We start from the raw sequence: 20,727 nt of genomic DNA, 5'->3' as shown, positions 1-20,727 counted from the left end.
TTATACAAATTATTTACTTATAACAAGTATTTCTTAGTTTAATATCCATAAATCGTTTGAGTATACATATATAAATATATATTTATTTTAGAAAGTTAGCGAGTGAAAACCCCAGCCCAGCCCGACCCGAACGTAATATTTGGACATTTTAATTTCGTTATGTTTTCAGTTCAATTTAGCTATTTCCCGCTAGCTATGTTTATAATTGCGATGTTTGTTTACCGCTTTGCGTTTTATTGCGAAGAGGGAGGAAGTGACGATCGGCCTGCTATGATATTTACCTTTATCAGCCATCGTGCTGTGGCTCTGGAATTTAACGCCTGCTTTCACGCACACCGCTTCCCGAGTAAGTTTCGGAGATGACACTAGGACGCGACCCGTGAAATGTCCGCGTAATCTCCGTGTCAGTCGACACGGAAATTGTTTTCACACACAACTGCTACACGGGTTAATCACGCGACATTCCTGGTGTTTCGGAGTATGTGAAAGGGGCTGTAGCTAAGCGTTTGACTCATTGTCAACGTTACAATACAATACAATACATTTTAAAAAAATGTTTTTATATTATTATTATGTTCTACACACGAGATGTACAGGATCCGCCCAAATAAGTCCCGGAACACAGGGACGCCAAAATCAAGAGGTGACGGATCCTGTTCCGGCGTGTTCCAGCACAAATTAACCCCTGAAACAAACAAACAAGCAGTCTTTTTCTATATCCATAACAAGCAGGGCCAGTAGCAGGCGCTATTTTACCACAACATCTAGATATGTTATTCATCCTATAAATCAGTGTTTCTCAACCTTTTCTGAGTCACGGCACCATTTTACATTGGTAAAAATCTCGCCGCACACCACAAACCAAAAATGTTCCAAAATACTTTCTTTACAGTATATTTATTTTTAAAATAGTTTGTCATTTTTATACTTATTCAGTGTGAAACTTGAGCCCGTTTAGATGAACCCAAAACTGATATCCTGGCAGGAATCTTCATCAACAGCTCTTCGTCTCCGTTTTTATTTTTCATACCAGTTAAGGCCGAGTTTTGCTTCCGCGTCAGACCTGTGCAATCAAGGAAGACCCGATTTACGACCCTTCGCGTACTATCAACACGTATGACGTGGTGGAAATGGACTATGATTGGTCTGCTCAGACTGTTGTTTCCGGATCAGCGCGAAATCACCGGCATTGTCAAACATTATTTTTCTACAGACAAAAATGGACCAAGCCGACGAGAGTATCAACGAAGAGCAAGTACAACAACTTCTACAATATCTCGTCAAGACACTATGAAGATTGTCAAATGGCAAGCAATTCGTGGGAGAAGATTGCTGAAAATATGGGGCTGGAGGTCAGCCAGCGATTGAATTAAAAAAAAAAAAAAAAAAAAAATGGACGAACCACGAGAAAAGTATGTGTGTGTTCGGAATCGAGTGGCCACACGAAGCGGTGACCCAGTCGGCCAAAAACTGACAGCTTTTTATCATTTTATGTCGTATTTTTGGTTGGTGCACTTCATCATTTATTGTGTACATATGTTTGCTGTGAGTTTGTGACTTACTGTATATACGTGTCACACTTCAAGTATATGAAGAATAAAGAACAGGTTTGTTGTCAAAAGACTTGTTTTGATGTTTATTTTTTAACTACAGTCAGTTCACACACAATACATCATCACTGATTGAGAGTGCCTCGGTGCTTTCATGATAACGTTAACATCAAGGCTTCCAACGCAGTTGGGGAAGTTCCATAGACGCTAGAAATCTGCTATGGCTTCCCCCTGGCCGATTGTAGGACACGGCAAACAAATCGGGCTGGAGGGCTTTGCAGACCTCGGACAAAACGCTGGATGCAGTGCTCGACGCCAGTTTGAAGCTAGCCACCACAGCTAGCTGGTTTCCACCCGAGGCTAGAACTCTATGCAGCATCAAAAGTTGGACAGACCGCCTCGAAACCGTCTTCTGCGTCGCCTGCGCCTCAACATTTGTATGATCAACATTTACTCACCGTTGATGAGCTGAAGATCCACATTCAAACGTTCCATCTTGCATTGTTTATTCATTTTTTTCTCCGTTAAACTAAACAAAAGGTAGACAACAAGCATCCCCCAAAACCTTACAAACATAACGCCACCTCCCTCTAATGGCTTGGCGGTGAATTACAGAGCAACACGTCACCTGGCCAGAGAACCATCGAATGTTGAATGATGCCGTAGTCGCTGTGCTGTCACTGCAACGCGGGAGCATAACTCAGGCTTTAGGCTTGAAAAGCTCAGAATTATCAGACAGGGGACTTTAGACTTTCGTAATATCTTTAACCGCATCAGTGCCAAGCAGGTCGATGACAATAGCTTTGCAGGCAGGTAGTACTGAGGTCCCTGCCACAGAGCGGGACTTTGGATCTAGCAACAAGTTCAGCAACAAGGTAACTGACTTTGGGGGCTTTCTCATTTACCTTTGTAGCTTTTCTCAAAAAAGTTGCCTGTTTCTCTGTGCTTTCACAAAGGCGAACGAAATAGTCCATCAACTTGTTTTGAAGCGATGGGTGTTTCGTTTGGTGATGACGTTTAGGATAGCTGCTCGTGTCGCATTCAAGAACTTCTCAGATTTATAGCCATGAGCCACCTTGCTGCCCTTGACAATGTGTTGGAATGAAACACAGGGGGAGGATTGACTGTCGTCACATATGGATAAAATGGAAAGGACAGTTTCGTGAAAATTGACTCTGGATGAGTCTAATCAAATGATGTTCAGTAGACGTGCTAGGGTCCACAATGTCACGGACATCAAGATAGATGATGGCTAGAAATCCGAGCAGTTATTGAACGCGACAAGAGCAATACCTCGCTCATCTGCACACGACCTCAACTTTCTACCTACTCCTTCCTTCCCACTGCAACTCCACCCGACGACGTAAAAATAAACACAAAATAATAATGAGATATTGGATAATTTCTCGCAGCACACCTGACGATCATGCCGCGGCACACCGGTTGAAAAACACTGCTACACATAACATATTGAAATTCAGTTTCATCTAAGATGAAAACTACAGGTAAAATGAAATATTTTGCACTTCACCCTGTATTCCGTGGACTGTTTTATTTCAGCGGAAGGCATTGAAATCTGTGGTAAAGTCCGTGATCGCAGATTCCTAAGGGAGACTACCTGGTATACACGTTACATTCATACACCCCCCCCCCCACACACACACACACACAGAGTGAATTCTGTAAAGAAAAAGCCACGGATTATGAAGTTTGTGTTTCATTTAACTTCTTCACACATAATGTCCAAGACCTAAAAAGCAGCTATTGACTAGCATTGCCCTGAAGGAAAACTGTGATAAAACTTCACATTCGCGTGTCAAATTTCTCTGCAGGCCTCTGAGGGCGGGAAACTAGCTGAAGCTGCGAAGGAAATTTTTTTTGTGTGTGGTTGAAAAGGTTCGAGCGGATATGAGATCACATCCTGCTGTCATAAACCTTTTGAATGTCTGACACATTCAAACATAGGTGAAAATATGAAGGAAGGTTGGGTGTCATGAGCACCATTTGAATAATTGGGATAAAATGGTCATTCTGGTCCGATGTTTTTCAACAAACTCACAAAAATCACTCAAAACATTGTGAACAAGTTGTTGCCACATTTTGCACCTGTAACACATATAAAACCATTCCACAACTATTTCCTTGACTTGTTGGTCACTTCCTAAGTCATCATGTGCTGTCTAGAAATCTTCTCATTATTGATTAAATATGAAAAACATAATTGAATACAGACATTTATGCCTTTAGAGGGTGTGAAAATATCTCAGAAAAAGTGATGTACTGTGATACTTTGTTGCCCAAAAAGTTATCGATATGCTCCCAGCAAGAATTGATAAATCTTTTAAAAAGGTGCCTTTGATGTTCAATCGATGTAAAAGTACAGTGGTATCTCCACATACGAATTCAATTCTTTCCAGGACCTGGTTTGTAAGTCGAAATATTCATAGGTTTAGCAGAATTTTCCCTTAAGAATACATTATAATTCGATAAATTTGTTCCACAGCCCAAAAACCTACGCTAAATCCTTTATAAATACAGCAGGTACAATTACAAATAGATATTACAAATGGCAAAACAAATAAATTATAAATACAAATCGGAATAATAATTAGAGATAGACCAATTATTGGCCGGGCCGATTATCAGCACCGATATTTGGAAATTTGACGTATATCGGTATCGGCCTTTTTTTTTTTTATTCCGCCCGGCCGATATGAAAAGTCAATTTAAAACTGAGTTATTTCGGCTCAGATGCGGCCGCACCTCTCTCTCCTGCACCAGTATTCACTTCGTCTTTTGATTGTTTAAATGGTAATGTTAAATGGAGTTACACTTGTAACTCCAGTTTCCACATTTTTAAGGCGCTCAAAGCACTTCACACTATATCCTTATCTACCTACTGGTGACGCAGCACCAGGAGTTACAGAGTTTAGTATCTTGCTCAAGGATACTTAGACGAGGTCATCGGGGGGAGAATCGAACCCACAACTTCTGGGTTGGGGAACAAGTACTCTACCATTGAACCACGCCACCCCCTAATATTAGCTATCATTTTCTATTTGTGTGAGTCAATAAACATGCTTTAGGCATTTAAATGAAGTTCTGTGTTTGCATTTTTCAATTTTTTACACCAATTTTTACACTTTTCCTGCAAAAATCAGTTATTGGCCCCTCTAACTACTAATAATCGGTATCGTTCCTGAAAAACCCATATCGGTCAATCTCTAATAATAATAATAATGTAGCGAATCGGGTTCTAATAAGGGAGTTAGGCCTGTCTCAATAACGAATTTAAGTAGGCGATATATTGTCTCAAAAATTATTGCCAATATGCGATATTATTGACAATTTTTTTCAACCAATTCAATCACGAATGTAGTGACAATACATCCTAAAAAATTCCCTATCAAATACAATAAATTGTTATTTTTAAATAAAACACAAACTATATTAAAAAATATAAATATTAAAAAAAAAAACACACACACACCCACTAAGCATAACGAGTCATTTTAAAGCTACCGTAATTTTCGCACTATAAGGCGCACCTGACTATAAGCCGCCATCCACCAAATATGACAAGAAAACAACATTTGTCCATAGATAAGCTGCACAGGAGTATAAGCCGCATCTGTACTCACTGTATTATGGGATATTTACACCAAAAGATATTAACCGGTAACACTTTATTTGACAGCGGCATGGTAAGACTTGACCAAATGAACCACCATGAAGCTTTGAACCAATTTGCTGCAAAGCTTCGTTGCTTCAAGAAAGCTTCATTTGGCCATCACTGTTTCCTTGGGGGAGACAGACAACCACTGCTGCACTATGTACACTCACCGGCCACCTTATTAGGTACACCTGTCCAACTGCTCGTTAACACTTAATTTCTAATCAGCCAATCACATGGCAGCAACTCAGTGCATTTAGGCATGCAGACATGGTTTAAGACAATCTCCTGCAGTTCAAACCGAGCATCAGTATGGGGAAGAAAGGTGATTTGAGTGACTTTGAACGTGGCATGGTTGTTGGTGCCAGAAGGGCTGGTCTGAGTATTTCAGAAACTGCTGATCTCCTGGGATTTTCACGCACAACCATCTCTAGGGTTTACAGAGAATGGTCTGAAAAAGAAAAAATATCCAGTGAGCGGCAGTTCTGTGGGCGGAAATACCTTGTTTGATGCCAGAGGTCAGAGGAGAATGGCCAGACTGGTTCGAGCTGATAGAAAGGCAACTGTGACTCAAATAACCACCCGTTACAACCAAGGTAGGCAGAAGAGCATCTCTGAATGCACAGTACGTCAAACTTTGAGGCAGATGAGCTACAGCAGCAGAAGACCACGTCAGGTGCCTATCCTTTCAGCTAAGAACAGGAAACTGAGGCTACAATTTGCACAAGCTCATCGAAATTGGACAATAGAAGATTGGAAAAAAGTTGCCTGGTCTGATGAGTCTCGATTTCTGCTGCGACATTCGGATGGTAGGGTCAGAATTTGGCGTCAACAACATAAAAGCATGGTTCCATCCTGCCTTGTATCAACAGTTCAGGCTGGTGGTGGTGGTGTAATGGTGTGGGGAATATTTTCTTGGCACTCTTTGGGCCCCTTGGTACCAATTGAGCATCGTTGGAACGCCACTGCCTACCTAAGTATTGTTGCTGACCACGTCCATCCCTTTATGACCACAATGTACCCAACTTCTGATGGCTACCTTCAGCAGGATAATGCGCCATGTGAAAAAGCTGGAATCATCTCAGACTGGTTTCTTGAACATGACAATGAGTTCACTGTACTCAAATGGCCTCCACAGTCACCAGATATCAATTCAATGTCAATTAATACGTTCGGGTCGGGCCGGGCCGGGCTTCTCTCTCGCTAACTTTTTTGTAATAAATATATATTTATATATGTAAACTAAAACGATGTATGGATGTTAAACTAAGGAATACTTGTAAAAAAATAAATAATTTGGATGAAACAGAGAAGGCGATGGATGGGAATTGCGAACAGGAGCCACGCAGAGCCTCTCCTAGTCAGAGAGGCGCACCTATGCGCTATTAACTGCACACTCTTCTTCTCTACCATGTTTTTGGATGGCAGACATATGTGTAGGCATCAAGCTGTCACTAGCTCCCGGTCAGTATGAGAACATATTCTTGCGGGTGACAACTTCCGATAACTAAAAACAAATATACAGACCATTTTTAGATTTTTGTCACGTGCTAAATTCTATTTTGGTTGAAGAATTTAAAATGTAAAAAAATCAAACTGTTTTGGGACTTTTCCTTACTTGTTCCAAGAAAAGCAAGCTGTATTTCAATGTTGATTTTTCCATTTTAAAACGAAAACCAAATAACCAGCCATTTTTCTGCTTTTCAAACCAGTTTCAAAACGTAATATCCAATTACCAAAAGAGACAAGGACCATTTATTATGCCATATTATCATTGCCAATCAGATTTTTCATAATGAGTGTCATTTTAAATCTATTCTTAGTGAAGAATCTGAAGTATGCGAGATTATCTCCAGGAATCGCTACATGTTCAACATGACGTGCTTTTATTTTTAAATGTTCACCTCAAGTACGTTTGCTAAGCTGCTAACCGTAAGCTTACTCAGTATAAAAATTAAGTGCACTTGTCTTCTATTTTCGTTATGCGTGTGGTGCCAGTAATAGATTTTTTACTTTTTATGGCATCGTTTGCAAATGCTGTGAACCAGCGTGTCACCTTTTAATCGAGAGTTTGCACTAACCTTCTTGGAACACATGTTTCTCTCACAAGAAAATCCGCTGTGCGTCCTTCTTACGGGATTGTGACGCTGTCATAAATCATCGTATTTCGAGCATGTCGTCATATGTCGAGCCGAATGACGAGTCAAATTTCACGTCGGACATCAATGCCATCGTATGTTGAGGTACCACTGTACTTCATTTTTAAACAGTCTGGACGTGTGCGACTTGAGCTTTTAAAATGTCAAAGCAATCAGAAATTAAGGTGGTGATGTGCATTTTAAAAGTATGGTTTTAATCAGTTTAATGTGATAGTTTGGTTTTCATTAGTGCATTAAATTTCACCAAGAGTGACATTACTCGATTCAAATAGAGTCATGTGAACATGAGCAATGGAAACATGACGGTGTGCATGTTTGGCTTGCCAGCATTCTTGCTAAATAGAAAGGGACCTTTTGCTTAAATTCTCCATCTTAAAGTGGGGGGAAAAAAAGTTTTGGCAGCTTCAATTGAAACCAAAATGCTCTAAAAAATTAATCGGTAGAAATTAGCTTTATTGTCTTTTTGCCAGTATTGACTTTGTCCAAATCGTGTATATGCAGAGGTGTGTAGAGTAGCCAAAAATTTGACTAAAGAGGAACGTTACTTCAAAATGTCATTACTCAAGTAAAAGTAGTCATCCAAAAAATGTATTCAAGTACAAGTTAAAAAAAGTGTTTGGTGAAATGAATACCGTACTCAAGTAATGAGTAACATTGTGAGTAATTGCTTATGATGTTAGATTTTTATCTATATGAACTGTTATTACTATACTTTGAAGAAGACGACTATAGCCTATTATATAACCACATTAAGCCAAAGAAAAACACCCCAGAAAAATGACTGAATTCCGGCGAGAGAGAAAAAAAATACAGAAATGAAGGATCATTCGTCCAAAGAGCATGAGTGCCCTCTAGTGGAGAAAACATATTTCCTATAATGAAACGTAAAAGGATGATATCTCCGTGGTCGATCAGTGCCAAATAAAAACTGGGCGAGAGGTTCAAATCAGCGCTGTCGAGTCATGTTGACGGCAGCACTTTATGTCCAATACAGTATTTTTTGGAAAATAAGCCGCTACTTTTTTCGCGGCATTTATACTTCGTGGCTTTTATAAGGAAGCTGCTTATTTAAGTTTTTCTTTCTTTCTTTTTTTTTTTTTTTTATGAACGAGCTTCATATTTTCTTTTTAAAAATAACAAAAAATGGATAATTAGACATATTTTAAAAGAATGGCTTTCCAAATTTTGCCATGATATAGCTCTCAGCTGCTATGCTAGCACCAATAAAGCTTGACAGAGGTTCGTCAGACTTACTCAAAACGCAGGATTTTACAGATGAATATGGCTTCATCTGATACTACATGCTGCTAAAAAAAAAAAAGAATTTTAACTGGATGGGCATCCACTATTTGCTACAACAAGAGAACGCGAAGCTAGCGTTGATTAGCTGTTTTCAACTGGCACTCAGAGGACTTTATTGCCACAGTATTCTACAACAAAGTTGCTATATAAGGGCTAACGCTAGCTGTTAACCATTGTTAAGACAAATTCATCCACTTCAGGTTTAGAAGGAAAGGTAAAATGGATTATCTATTTGCATATGTAGTGGCCTGTTTTTTAAAGTTAGTTTGTTTTAAAGTATTCAGACAACACGAGTTGGTGATGATGATGATGCATGTTTATCTGGTTAATAAATATATTTTTGATCAATCAAATATTTCTGTGTAAAGTAAGGTCTATGTAAACATCCAATGTTAAGATATGGACACCTGCAGCTTATAGTCAGGTATGGCATATATTGATTTATTTCTAAAATTTTGTGAAATTTGGCCGGTGTGGCTTATAATCAGGTGTGCTTTATAGTCCAAAAATTAAGGTACTTAATTTTTTAAAGTGCTTTAAAAACGCCACGTTTATGGAAGAGGCCGGCGTGATGACTGATCGCAGAACGGCAAGCTTGAATCTGATTGGTATAATGGAGTCATGCGATTATCGTTGCGACGTCTCATTGGTGTAAGTGATGGGGCCACTGCTGGCGTCTCTGGAAAAAAAAAAGTAATATGTAGAATAAAGAGAAAAAATGTAACGACTAGTGTAGCCCAAAGTAGCTTTTCTACATAAATCTACTCAAGTAAAAAGTATGACATAGAAACTTAGAAGTACATTTTTCTCACATTTTTTCTGTAAAACCACTCTTTGAAGTACTTGAAGTACTTCAAAAAGCTACTCAAGTAAATGTAACGGAGTAAATGTAACACGTTAATACCCACCTCTGTGTATATGCACATAAATATTTAGCTACAGTGTAAAATGGCTGTCAAAGAAAACTCTGAAAGTGATGGGAGGCCCACTTATGGTCTGGCATTAATTTTAAGAGACATTAAGAATAAGAGGAAAATCATTAGTGACAGGCTTAAGGAATTACATCATGCTTTGGGTCTTCAAGCCTCTCCTGAATAAATAATAATAGTCAGAGCAGCGGTACAGCAATGATATCTGCAGTTTTGAGGCTGGTGGATTTCCAACTCTTGAATAGAAAACTGGCAGTAGAGCAGGGCTGAAATTTAAAAAAAGATGTTTGCAGTGACTTTGTGACCAAGAAGAAATCCCTTGTCGGGTTTAACCACTGAGGCTAGAATCCAAGAAGAGTTGATATACAATAAAGCATTGTATGCAGCTGGTAAAAAAGATAGCTTTGGTCTGTGTTTTTTAAATCAAAGATTAGTTTGACATTTCAAGGGTACCTGTGCTGTGTTATTTCCACAGTGTGGAGATGGCTGTTGTTTTAAATAACTTCCAGGATATCTGATGGCAAGATTTACAAACATCTGCCAAATAAGTTGTTTTCAACGTTTTACAGGTTCACAAAGCAAAAAGAAAAACACTTTCCACTTGTACGGTGACGGTGCTTCTCATTCATGTTAAATTGCAGCTAATCAGCAATAATAATAGCATTGATAGTAAATGGGCTGGACTGATTTTAAATTACTAACCATTTTGACTCGCCTTACCCAGTAATTAAACTGACTTTTGATTTATGAGTGCTTCATTAGATTTGAAGGCACTTGTTTTTCTTAAGGATCTCAAGTTTGAGGGGGTGGGCAGTATTCCCCCATTTTGCTCCAAGTCCAATAAATGTTGGATTACGTAATCTAAATGTGAGCGATGCAATTAGTTTCCGGATCAAATCAATGATAATTCATGACTACAACTTGGTATACTGGATAAAAACCAACAGAGGATCCTTATTTAAAAAGTTCAGCATTTCCTGTGTTGAAACTAACAACACATCTTAAAAAAAAACAAAAAAACAGGCAATTAGGTTTTGAACATATCAGTGTTCAAACTACCTGTTTGAAAACGTTTGGCCTCCGTTACTGCCAACAAAGGGTACATAACAAAGTATTGAGATGAAAGACACACGATAATATCGGTCACCGATAATTATCGGCCGATAATGGCAATTATGACGTCACACAGATAATCCAGATAATAAAAAAATTCAACCGATAATGCAATCCGATAATTATATACTTGATTTAGCCTCCAAATGTGCGCAAGCGAAAAATTCAGCACGCCGCCTCCTCAACTCCTCCCCTCTCTGAAGCCCCTGAGGGAGGAGGGGTTGAGGAGGTGGAGTTACACGACAAGAAGTAGTTGAATATTATGGCGGCTGTTACTGAAAAAAACGACGCTCTCGCCATCTGCGAAACATGTACCGTAGAAGTTCCACGAGGCAGAAAGAAAGCGTCCTCATTCAAAACCACTAACCCAGCAGCCATTTAAAACTGCATCACAAAGATTTTTGGAACGAATACGAGGCTGCTGCAAGCGGGAATGCTAAGGCTATTGTAAACACAAGCTAAACTACGGGGCTTGTGACAATACAGAGTCGGGCTGTTTGGGAATGCAGCCCAAGGCGGGTGGTAAATTCGCATCTAAGGCTAAACACCGGCACGACTGGAGACCGATAGTCAGCAAGTAGCCGTCTTCCGACGGAGCCTGCCGCTCTGGCTGGTCCGGCAGGCCGCTGCCGCCTCGCCGCAGGCGGGGCGGGGCGAGCCCGGCTCCCCGGCTTCGGGACCTCCGGCGAACACCCCGGTTTCTTGAGCGTTCCCCCACGACGTGCGAGCAGAGCCAGGACCCGAATACGCCGCGGCGAACCAGCTGGGGCGGGCGGATTATCCGGTACAAACGTAGCTGCCGCCGAGACAAGACACGTTTTTTGGGGGGGTTTATTTTACCTAAATGACCCGAGAACCAAAGCCCTGGATAAAAAAATAATGCAGTTTATACGACCACCGTTTTTCATGAAAAAGTGATGTCCAGTAAGCAAGCTTATCATGACGGCACAGTGGTTAAATGATAATTTAAACATGGAGAAAACGAAGTCAGCCAGTCAATAATGCATTCAGTATGTAAAATGACGAGCGGTCAGATGACTTTGTAACGCTGCCTTTATTTTCGGCTTAACAAAACTCAGGCACAAAACAACACGCACGCAGATGCGAGCTCCAACTCCGTCCAAATAGTACTGCCGTGTATCAGTTTAGCTGCTGTAAAGCAAATGTCGTGAAAGCCGCAAATGTAAACAAAGCGCTGCAGAATGGGTACATGACATCTCGCTCTTTTGAGTAAATCATTTTCACAGTGTGCAACAAAGCATATAACATTAGCAATCACTTTTCAAATTATTTAACTTATTTCTCTGATCAATTACAGTCACAGTAGATAATCAAATTCTTAAATCAGCATTCTGTAGCCACAAATATTATTCAAAATCTTTTCTTCCAAGTTTTATTTATTTATTTTTTTTTTAGGATTAAGTATAATAATGTATTGCTTAAAACAAGGCTGTTAAGATTATTTTCAGCTAGCTATTTTTCTTCCAAGAAATCTGAGAGAAATACACTTGAAGCGATGGCAGATAATTTCACTTATTGCCAACAGATTTACACTTAAAACTGACTAGTTTTAAGGAGGTGTGTTTTGCAGTGTATTAATGTTATATATGTTAGGAAGGGCTTACTTTTAAAGGCATTTTTGTGCAACTTAGGTATTTACTCTGTAAGTAATTGTTGCCAAAAGTTTACCATTACACAATGTCAGACAATCTCTCATTATTTAGATGTTTGAATTGACGACTTGTTCATATTTTATGTTAAAAAAAAGAGCAATAAATTATATTTTTGCACAGTATTATTTTCTTTTGTGTTTACTTTTAAAATTTTGACATAAATCTTTTAATAGAATTATCGGCTTGACATTATCGGTTATCGGTTGGAATGAGGAGGAAATTATCGGTTATCGGTATCGGTTGAAAAATGTATTATCGTGCATCACTAATTGAGATGAACTTTTGGTATTGACCACATACTTATTTTCCTCCATGATTTGCAAATAAATTCTTCAAAAATCAAACAATGTGATTTTCTGGGGTTTTTTCACATTCTGTCTCTCATGGTTGAGGTTTACCCATGTTGAGGTTTACCCATGTTGACAATTACAGGCCTCTCTAATATTTTCAAGTGGGAGAACTTGCACAATTAGTGGTTGACTAAACACTTAATTGCCGCAATGTACAGTTTATGACGGAAACTATGGCGAATTTTCATCTTGTTCTCGTGTCATCAGACAACAACTGGCATCCATCTCGTTATGTTTTAGCCTCCCAAGACACTTTTCAGCACGTCATCATGACGTAATCGTCATTAAGAAATTGTTCGCTGACGAAATATTTTCAATGTTCTCATTGTTAAAGAAAACAACACTGGTCTGTAAAATTAAAACATTTCACTCCAAAAATAAATAAATAAAAGTTTGCAACTATTTCAAATGAACATTGACAGACGAGCACATATTGTAGCGTCTTCAAGGACAATGCCAACTTGGTGATTAAACACACTCAGCTGCAAAACAGTTCATTTTTATTCAATTATTTCAGAACTTGGAAATGGAAATTAATGGAATTATAATGTATTCTTATGGGAAAATCCCGCTCGACATACGACCATTTCGACTTACAAACCAGGACTTGGAACGAATTAAATTAATGTGTAGATGTACCACTGTAGTTCAATTTAGCTCAACAATAAATGTCAAAAGTCTAAAAATCAAACAAACAAACAAACAAAACAAATGTGTTGTAACAGGTGCATCAAACCTACAAGTAAGAAATATTTTGTCTTAGATTTGATTTGGAAGAAGGACAAAGTGAAATGGATTTTAAAAAGTGCATGCTTACTCTTGGGAGATTTTTCCTTTTACAGCTTCCTGGTGCAAATATTTCTCTTGATGCATCCAACTCCTCATAATCCAATTATACACAAATCCAAAGTCTTGGGAGGGAAATGATTAGGAAGCTTCATCTAAACCTTATGACAAACCATCTTTAAGGCTCTGACCCAACACTAGCTTTGCACGTGCAGTGGTCGAAGTCTCTTTCCCCCCTGAGATGGCCATTGTTGCAGCGGCTGATAAATATTTACTCTTCCCAGCTTGGCAGGGAAACGAGTGGGAGGGGAAAGGGACCCATTGTGACAAAAGGGGTCAGAGATGCTGCCAGTCTAGCAGGATCTTTTTCCTTCCACACTGGCATTTAAAATCACAATACACGACTGCCCAGTACAGGGATATACTGTCCTGTAAATCAAAAGGCAGTAACGGCTAGATTTGGTGAGAAGGGATGGAGTGTGATGAGAGAGAGTAAGGAGCAGACAGACCTGAATACATCAAAAAGTGAGAAGAAAGAAAACCTTGTGACAAAGAGTTTGAATGCCAGACCACCAGCTGCAGTCAGAGGACAACAGTGACAAATGAATCACAACACCAGACAATGCAATAGAGGGAAAAAAGTAGGGTTGGGATTCGGGAATCTCTGGCATGAAGCCGATTCTATATGTATCTAGATACACAGGCTACGATTCGATTAAAAAACGATACACTTTTAAGGGCGAGCGATTCCATACGATTCGATACAGTTTAAGAACGATACGGTTCGATACAGAGTGAAAACGATACGATAGTAAACATTTGTTGTGTGTGTTCGTACAGTATTTTAAACATAAAAAAGACTACATTTCTAATCGCAAAATTAAACAACAAAATTTCATTTTATTTTTTTATGAAAAAAAAAAAGGCTTACTAAATGACCGTCATTTTGTTGGATGGGATTGATGATAAAATATAACTCCAGTGACAGACAACAATAAAGTGCAGTAATTCAATTACTGTATTTTTCGGACTATAAGTCGCAGTTTTTTTTCATAGTTTGGCTGGGGGTGAGACTTATACTCAGGAGCGACTGATGTGTGAAATTATTAACACATTATGATCGATGTTCCCTCTAAACTGCGCGCGTGCGCAATCGCGCACTGCTGGCACCTGCTCTGCGCACAAGAAATTATATGCTGCACACAAAAAAAAAATCAACAGAAACGTATTAATTGCGTTGTAACTCGGTGAGTGACAGGTGTCCAGCAAATGATACGATAAGGTTTACTTCCGCTACGCAGTCAATCATAGCACTGACATTGCTTGTGTATTGCCCAGCCTACACGCGCGGTGTAGTTAAGAGACGCAAAGGCCATCCCCTTATCATCGCGAAACGAACGGACAGCGACACATCCACTCACCAAGCCAAAGTAAAAAAGAAATGCGGTTCATATAAGATGGAGTGGCTGTCGGAGCATGTGCAAATAGACGAACAAGCGGTGAAACTGTGTGATATTTGCCACGAAGCCAAAGTACCAAGTGAGTTTTCAGAGGGAAAAATGCGGACTGAATGGAAGTTGGACTACCTCAAGTGTCATATTCAGCAGAAAAGTCATTTGAAAGCTGTTGAAAATTACGAAGACTCAAGATGGGACAGGCGATTGGTACATTATTGCAGGAGAATTTTAAAAAACCGACAGAAGAGAAACGAGCTGTCCCACAAAACAAAATTTGACCCAGAGCAAGTTGAAGTTCTCATTGACGATATTTTACTTGCCATCGAAATGAATGCGTCAATGGTGTGAGTTCAACAAATCCGCAATCACATGGCAAAGTATGTAAGTATACAAGAAAGCTGGCGAAGTAAAACTATGCCTTTGAATTTGTAAACTCAATAAATGAGATAGTGGAGAACGAGACCATGTGCAGTGTTAAAAATGCACCCTGGCATACACCGATAGTAGATGAGAGCACTGACATATCAGTACACCAAATGCTAGTCCTATATATTAAAATGTGAAAAATAAGGTACAATTTAAGTCAAATTGGTGTGTATTCTAGTGACATTTATAAAGATATTTTATATTATGGATATTAATCATTAAATGCTCTTAATACTAGATAATTTACGGGCAGTAGAAATGCTAATAGGCGTGAAAAGGCGTGATACTGGTGTGTGGCCGCCATGTACCGTATTTTACAGACTATAAATCGCATTTTTTTTTCATAGTTTGCCAAAGGGTGCGTCTTATACTCTGGCGCGACTTATACTGTATGTGAACTTATTCACACATTATTATATCATTGTTGCTAGTTAGCATGTTCTTTATGCTATAGTTATCTGAATAACTCTAAATAGCTATGTTACATTAACATACCAGGCATGTTCTCAGTTCGTTGTTTATGAGTCATGTAATGTTAGCATACCGTACACTTATTCAGCCTTTTGTTCTCTATTGTATTTTTATTCTAAATTGCCTTTCAAAATGACATGTCTGTTCTTGGTGGTGGATTCTACCAAATAAATTTCCCCCAAAAATACGACTTATATGCCGGTGCGACACATATGTTTTTAACTTTTAATTGCGCATTTTTTGGCTGGTGCGACTTATATTCCAAAAAATACGGTACACATCTGATGTTGCTCATCGTGGGCTGCAGTGTGCTCAGAGAGCAGGTGTGTTTGCTCAGACACATAAAAAATTAGAGGGAACATTGATTATGATATCATTTCATGTTATGTTTGTGTTTTGGAGTGACAATGATGGTTTGGTAAACTTGTTAGCATGTTCTTTATGCTATAGTTAACTGAACACCTTAATAGCTATGGCCGAGTTCGCGTTCTGCCTTTGGCAATGTGTGTTCAGTTGTATTATTGACTTTTTTATATTGAAATGCATGCTTTTAGTTTGTATCGGTTTCACGCCCACATGGGGGCGCAGTCGCACTTGTTTACATGAAGAAGAGCGCTCACACGCCAGAAGAAGACCAACAGCTACGTAGCTGTGAGTGAGTGGGCGAGTTAGCGAGAGAGAAACACGGCTGCGAACCTACGTTCATTGTTTATACTTGTAAAATATCTCTACAGAGGCAACGCCTGTGTGTATCATCTTTTCTGTTGTTGTTGTTGTGTGTTTTCCACCCGCGATCGGACACTTAGAGCCAGTTGTGTGGTTGTTTGAACGATGTGCTAATGCTAGCGAACGCATGCTAACCGTTTGTGTCACGTCATTGCTGTAAAAGCACCTATTTATAATTTATTTATGTCGATGCGAACCTGTTTGGTATCGAGGACGAAATTGATTCAGCAAATTATACGGACGTCCAGCATCGTCATTTGGGAGTTCAGAGATCAACTGATCCACATGTTCATGTTCAAGTAGACTGCATTTCGTGGACACAATATGCCGCCCTTACCTGCGTCGGTGCTCAAACTGTACATTGTTTTAGCACGATGCTTCATTGCCACTACTAGTTTCGTTTTGGGCTGTGAAGAAAACGCTACGGAGCGTGCGTTACAGTGGTTTTGTTAGCTCTTGCGTTGTTATGACATGCCCGTGACGATCGGGTAATGACGGCGACTACTAGCGGTTCTGTCGAAATGCATGATGGGAAGTTGAGGCGACCACAACTGTGAGTGGCGCTTGTCCATATTATATCATGCGTGTGGTCACACTCTAAGTGCGCTGTGTGGTGTATGACACAAGTGCAGCATGAGAAGTAAAAGCTAAATTATTATCACATTGTACTAGGCACTAGTAGCCGATTCTTGTGCTTGCGATAGCCAAATCTTATCTCTACTAACGGTTCTTTGAATATTTAATGGTTGATTACTGTCGAATGGTAACTTTTTACTATCGATACAGTCGTATCTCTCACCTGTAAAACCGGGTATCCTGTCGTATCAGTTTATCGTTCTCAAGCTTAGAAAAAAGCATGCATTCTAAATACATATCTCATGCTTCATAGACCAATGTGAAGTGTCTTCACCTAAAGTCTGAGTTTACCGGCCCTGTCTTGATCTGGGAAAAGTATAGCCACATCTGTGACATCCCCAGTTTCCCCTCCCTTACAGCCTTTTTGAAGTCCAAATTAAATGTAAAGTATGTGCTACTTTTAGTTTGATGTACACGTGTCAGCAGTGCAAGAGAACAAGAACAGCAATGTGTCTTCATTGTGAAAAGTTTTAGAAATCATGTTGCTGCATTTAGTGAACTTTCACATTAGACCAAGGGTACCACGGTCCAGTTGGCGAGCTACCTCTCAACAACACTTGCAAATGACTTTTTGAAAATGTTCAGCATTCACACTGCACCAACCGAACAATTCCCCGCTCACCTCATCCTTGCCGGAAAAAAGAGGCAAACAACCAAAAAATTGAGACTCTGGTGCTAGCATTTGTTTCCTTAATACTGTAACAACGACAAGGAAGTGGCCTGATTCGTCAGGTTTTTAATCCTTTTTTTTAGGACTTGTGGAACACAAGATGGCTACTGTCCGCCGTAGGCGAAACCAACAACAACAACAGAACATAGAAAGTATCCCGCCTCTCTTTCAACTCTCACACGCCGCATTCAGGAACAGCATGCAAAACAAAACCGCCACATTAGAATCCAATTCTGTGTACCAAATGCAACTGCTTAGCGCAGCACAACAATATTTGTCCACGGTTAATCATCTGTCCTCTTGCTATTGTTGATTTTGAGTAGCGTGCGCACTGCACTTTCGCTTCCAAGGATGCACTACATGTAGCGTCACATCCTGGAGCACCATAGCTCCACGCTGTGACGCTTCACGTAAAGTAGCAAAAGCGCACCCTGCTCCAGTTGCATTCACAAGCAAAGCACGTTCTTCTTCTCTTTTTCCTGCTCTACTTGTAACTTGCTCTTTAATTTCTGAAGAAGAGCGAGAACTTGGCGGCGCGGAAGGTCTCCAGAAGCCCGATGCTCACTCATCGAAGGGAATTTCGTTGTCATCTGTTGTGAGAGCTGGTGTCAATGACTAATAAAGCTCTGAATCTGAATCAGGTTACGCTTAAAGCGGACCGAGACCCACGATTGTGAGCGGACCACAATTCGTTTGTTTGGTCCTAACTAGAGTTTCGATGCACGTTCACATTTCCAAAATGAAGCGGACTATCTGAGAAAAAACTCTGGTCCGTTTAAAAAAAAAGACTTTTTCAACCATTCTAGCAACTATTTTTCCACAAATTATGTCTAAACTACGGTGATAGCTACATAGATGTGATCCGACAGGTGAAGGTTTACGTGGAGCTTCTACCACCGAATTGTCACCACTCCAGCAAATCTCAAAGATCTGCATCTGTGCAATCTCTTGCTGCATAATAATGTAAGAGCCAGCTTGACGCCAATCGGATTGCCAAATTGGCAAAACACACAGCAAGCGTTGCGCAAGGATACACCAGCTTTGGGGCCCCACAACAGATGTGCTGTCAACCAAAATAGAGCCCATAAATTAAAAAAAAAAGACATCATCCCAAAACCATTGCAGCTGACAGGTTTAATGAAGTAAACATGGTGACCGTCAGAGGCATTTTCAAGATTACTGAAACTGTATAAGCATTACAAACCATTCATTAGACAAATAAAGCCTGGTGGAGGTCCCGAGGCATTGGAGGAGTGTCCTACAGTATTTTACAAGTCCGCATGATCAAAGTTGAAAAGGTTGCTTTTTGTGTGATGTTATGGCTGCCAGGCTCACCACAGTTGTACAGTCAGCCTAGTGATCTGGGGTTCCCATGCATGAGACAGTCAACACAGCTGCTAAGCAGAAAGCAGGCACGGAGCTTGGGAGGGATCACTGGATACTACAGACTGCTTCATGCTTTTTGAGTCAACAAGCTTAAGGGCATTCAGATTTAAATACAGGTTTGTTTTATCTACCTACTATTTTTTTATGTTTACATTGATCTACCAAACACTCGCTTTGTCCCAATCTGTGGGAGTTAGATGGAAGTGATCTCAACAGAAACAATGCTGGTATGAGAGCGTGCTGCCAGTAAAGGTACAACCACAAAGCATTAAGATTTTGCTTAAATCTATGTCCGGGCCAAAACCCTGAAATTAGTCCACAGTAGGTCCTCCTCTGCGGCCGATTTAAATCACCAGCCTTTTGCTACTTCACAATTTGTACTTGTTAAGACAATGAAAAGCAGTGGCCTAGCGGAGCACAAGATTACATTGAGATGGTGGCAATCTTGTCATTTTGAACTTATTCAAGTTAATATCTGACACTCCCACTGAAACACAATGGTCAAATATCAATAATAACACGAACAAGTATGCATAGATAGTATATATAGATGCAGTATAATTAGGTCCTTCTCAAAAAAATAGCATATTGTGATGAAGTTCATTATTTTCTGTAATGCACTGATAAACATTAGACTTTCATATATTTTAGATTCATTACACACAACTGAAGTAGTTCAAGCCTTTGTTTTAATATTGATTTTGTCAAAAAGTCAAGAAAAACAAAAATCCCTATCTAAAAAAATTAGCATGTCATGAAAAGGTACTCTAAAGAAGCTGCTAATCTAATCATCTGAATCAATGAATTAACTCAAAACCCCTGCGTAAGATTCCTCTGGCTTTTAAAAACTCCCAGCCTGGTTCATTACTCAAAACCGCAATCATGGGCAAGACTGCCGAACTGACTGCTGTCCAGAAGGCCATCATTGACACCCTCAAGCAAGAGGCTAAGACACAGAAAGAAATTTCTGAGCAAAAAGGCTGTTCCCAGAGTGCTGTATCAAGGCACCTCAGTGGGAAGTCTGTGGGAAGAAAAAAGTGTGGCAGGAAACGCTGCACAACCAGAAGAGGTGCCCCACCTGAGAAAGATCGTGGAGAAGGGCCGATTCCAGACCTTGGGGGACCTGCAGAAACAGTGAAATCCAATTGCACTTGAGCAAATCATAAATAGTGAATTAAAGAAAATAGACACATGGTTAAAATGTAATAAACTATCTCTAAATATCAATAAAACAAATTACATTGTGTTTCGCTCTCATATAAAACAAGCCACTAAACAAATCTGCCTAAATATAAACGGAGAAAACATAGAAAGGGTCGACTCTACAAAATTTTTGGGAGTCCATATTGATGAGTGCCTTAATTTTAGAAAACATATTGATGATCTTACACATAAACTGTCAAGATATGCTGCTCTTTTC

The 20,727-nt window shown here is 39.7% G+C and overlaps 1 protein-coding gene across 3 annotated transcripts in view; it reads right to left on the bottom strand.

Moving 5' to 3' along the window:
- Nucleotides 1–20,727, bottom strand: part of disp1 (dispatched homolog 1 (Drosophila)) — a 116,462-nt gene that overhangs the window by 66,241 nt on the left and 29,494 nt on the right. Inside the window, exon 1 of one of the 3 annotated variants that reach the window (XM_057822748.1) lies at nucleotides 13,567–16,116. The exons of the other annotated variants lie outside the window; for them this stretch is intronic. The gene's annotated coding sequence lies outside the window, so the exon portion shown is untranslated. Of the gene's footprint in view, nucleotides 1–13,566; nucleotides 16,117–20,727 lie in introns of those variants that run through there. 3 annotated transcript variants of the gene reach the window in all.

The sequence above is a fragment of the Corythoichthys intestinalis genome, chromosome 19, assembly GCF_030265065.1.
Source record: "Corythoichthys intestinalis isolate RoL2023-P3 chromosome 19, ASM3026506v1, whole genome shotgun sequence".
NCBI classification, from domain to species: Eukaryota; Metazoa; Chordata; class Actinopteri; order Syngnathiformes; family Syngnathidae; genus Corythoichthys; species Corythoichthys intestinalis.
The sequence above is the reverse complement of the archived record's forward strand: the minus strand, read 5'-3'. Positions and strand labels throughout refer to the sequence as shown.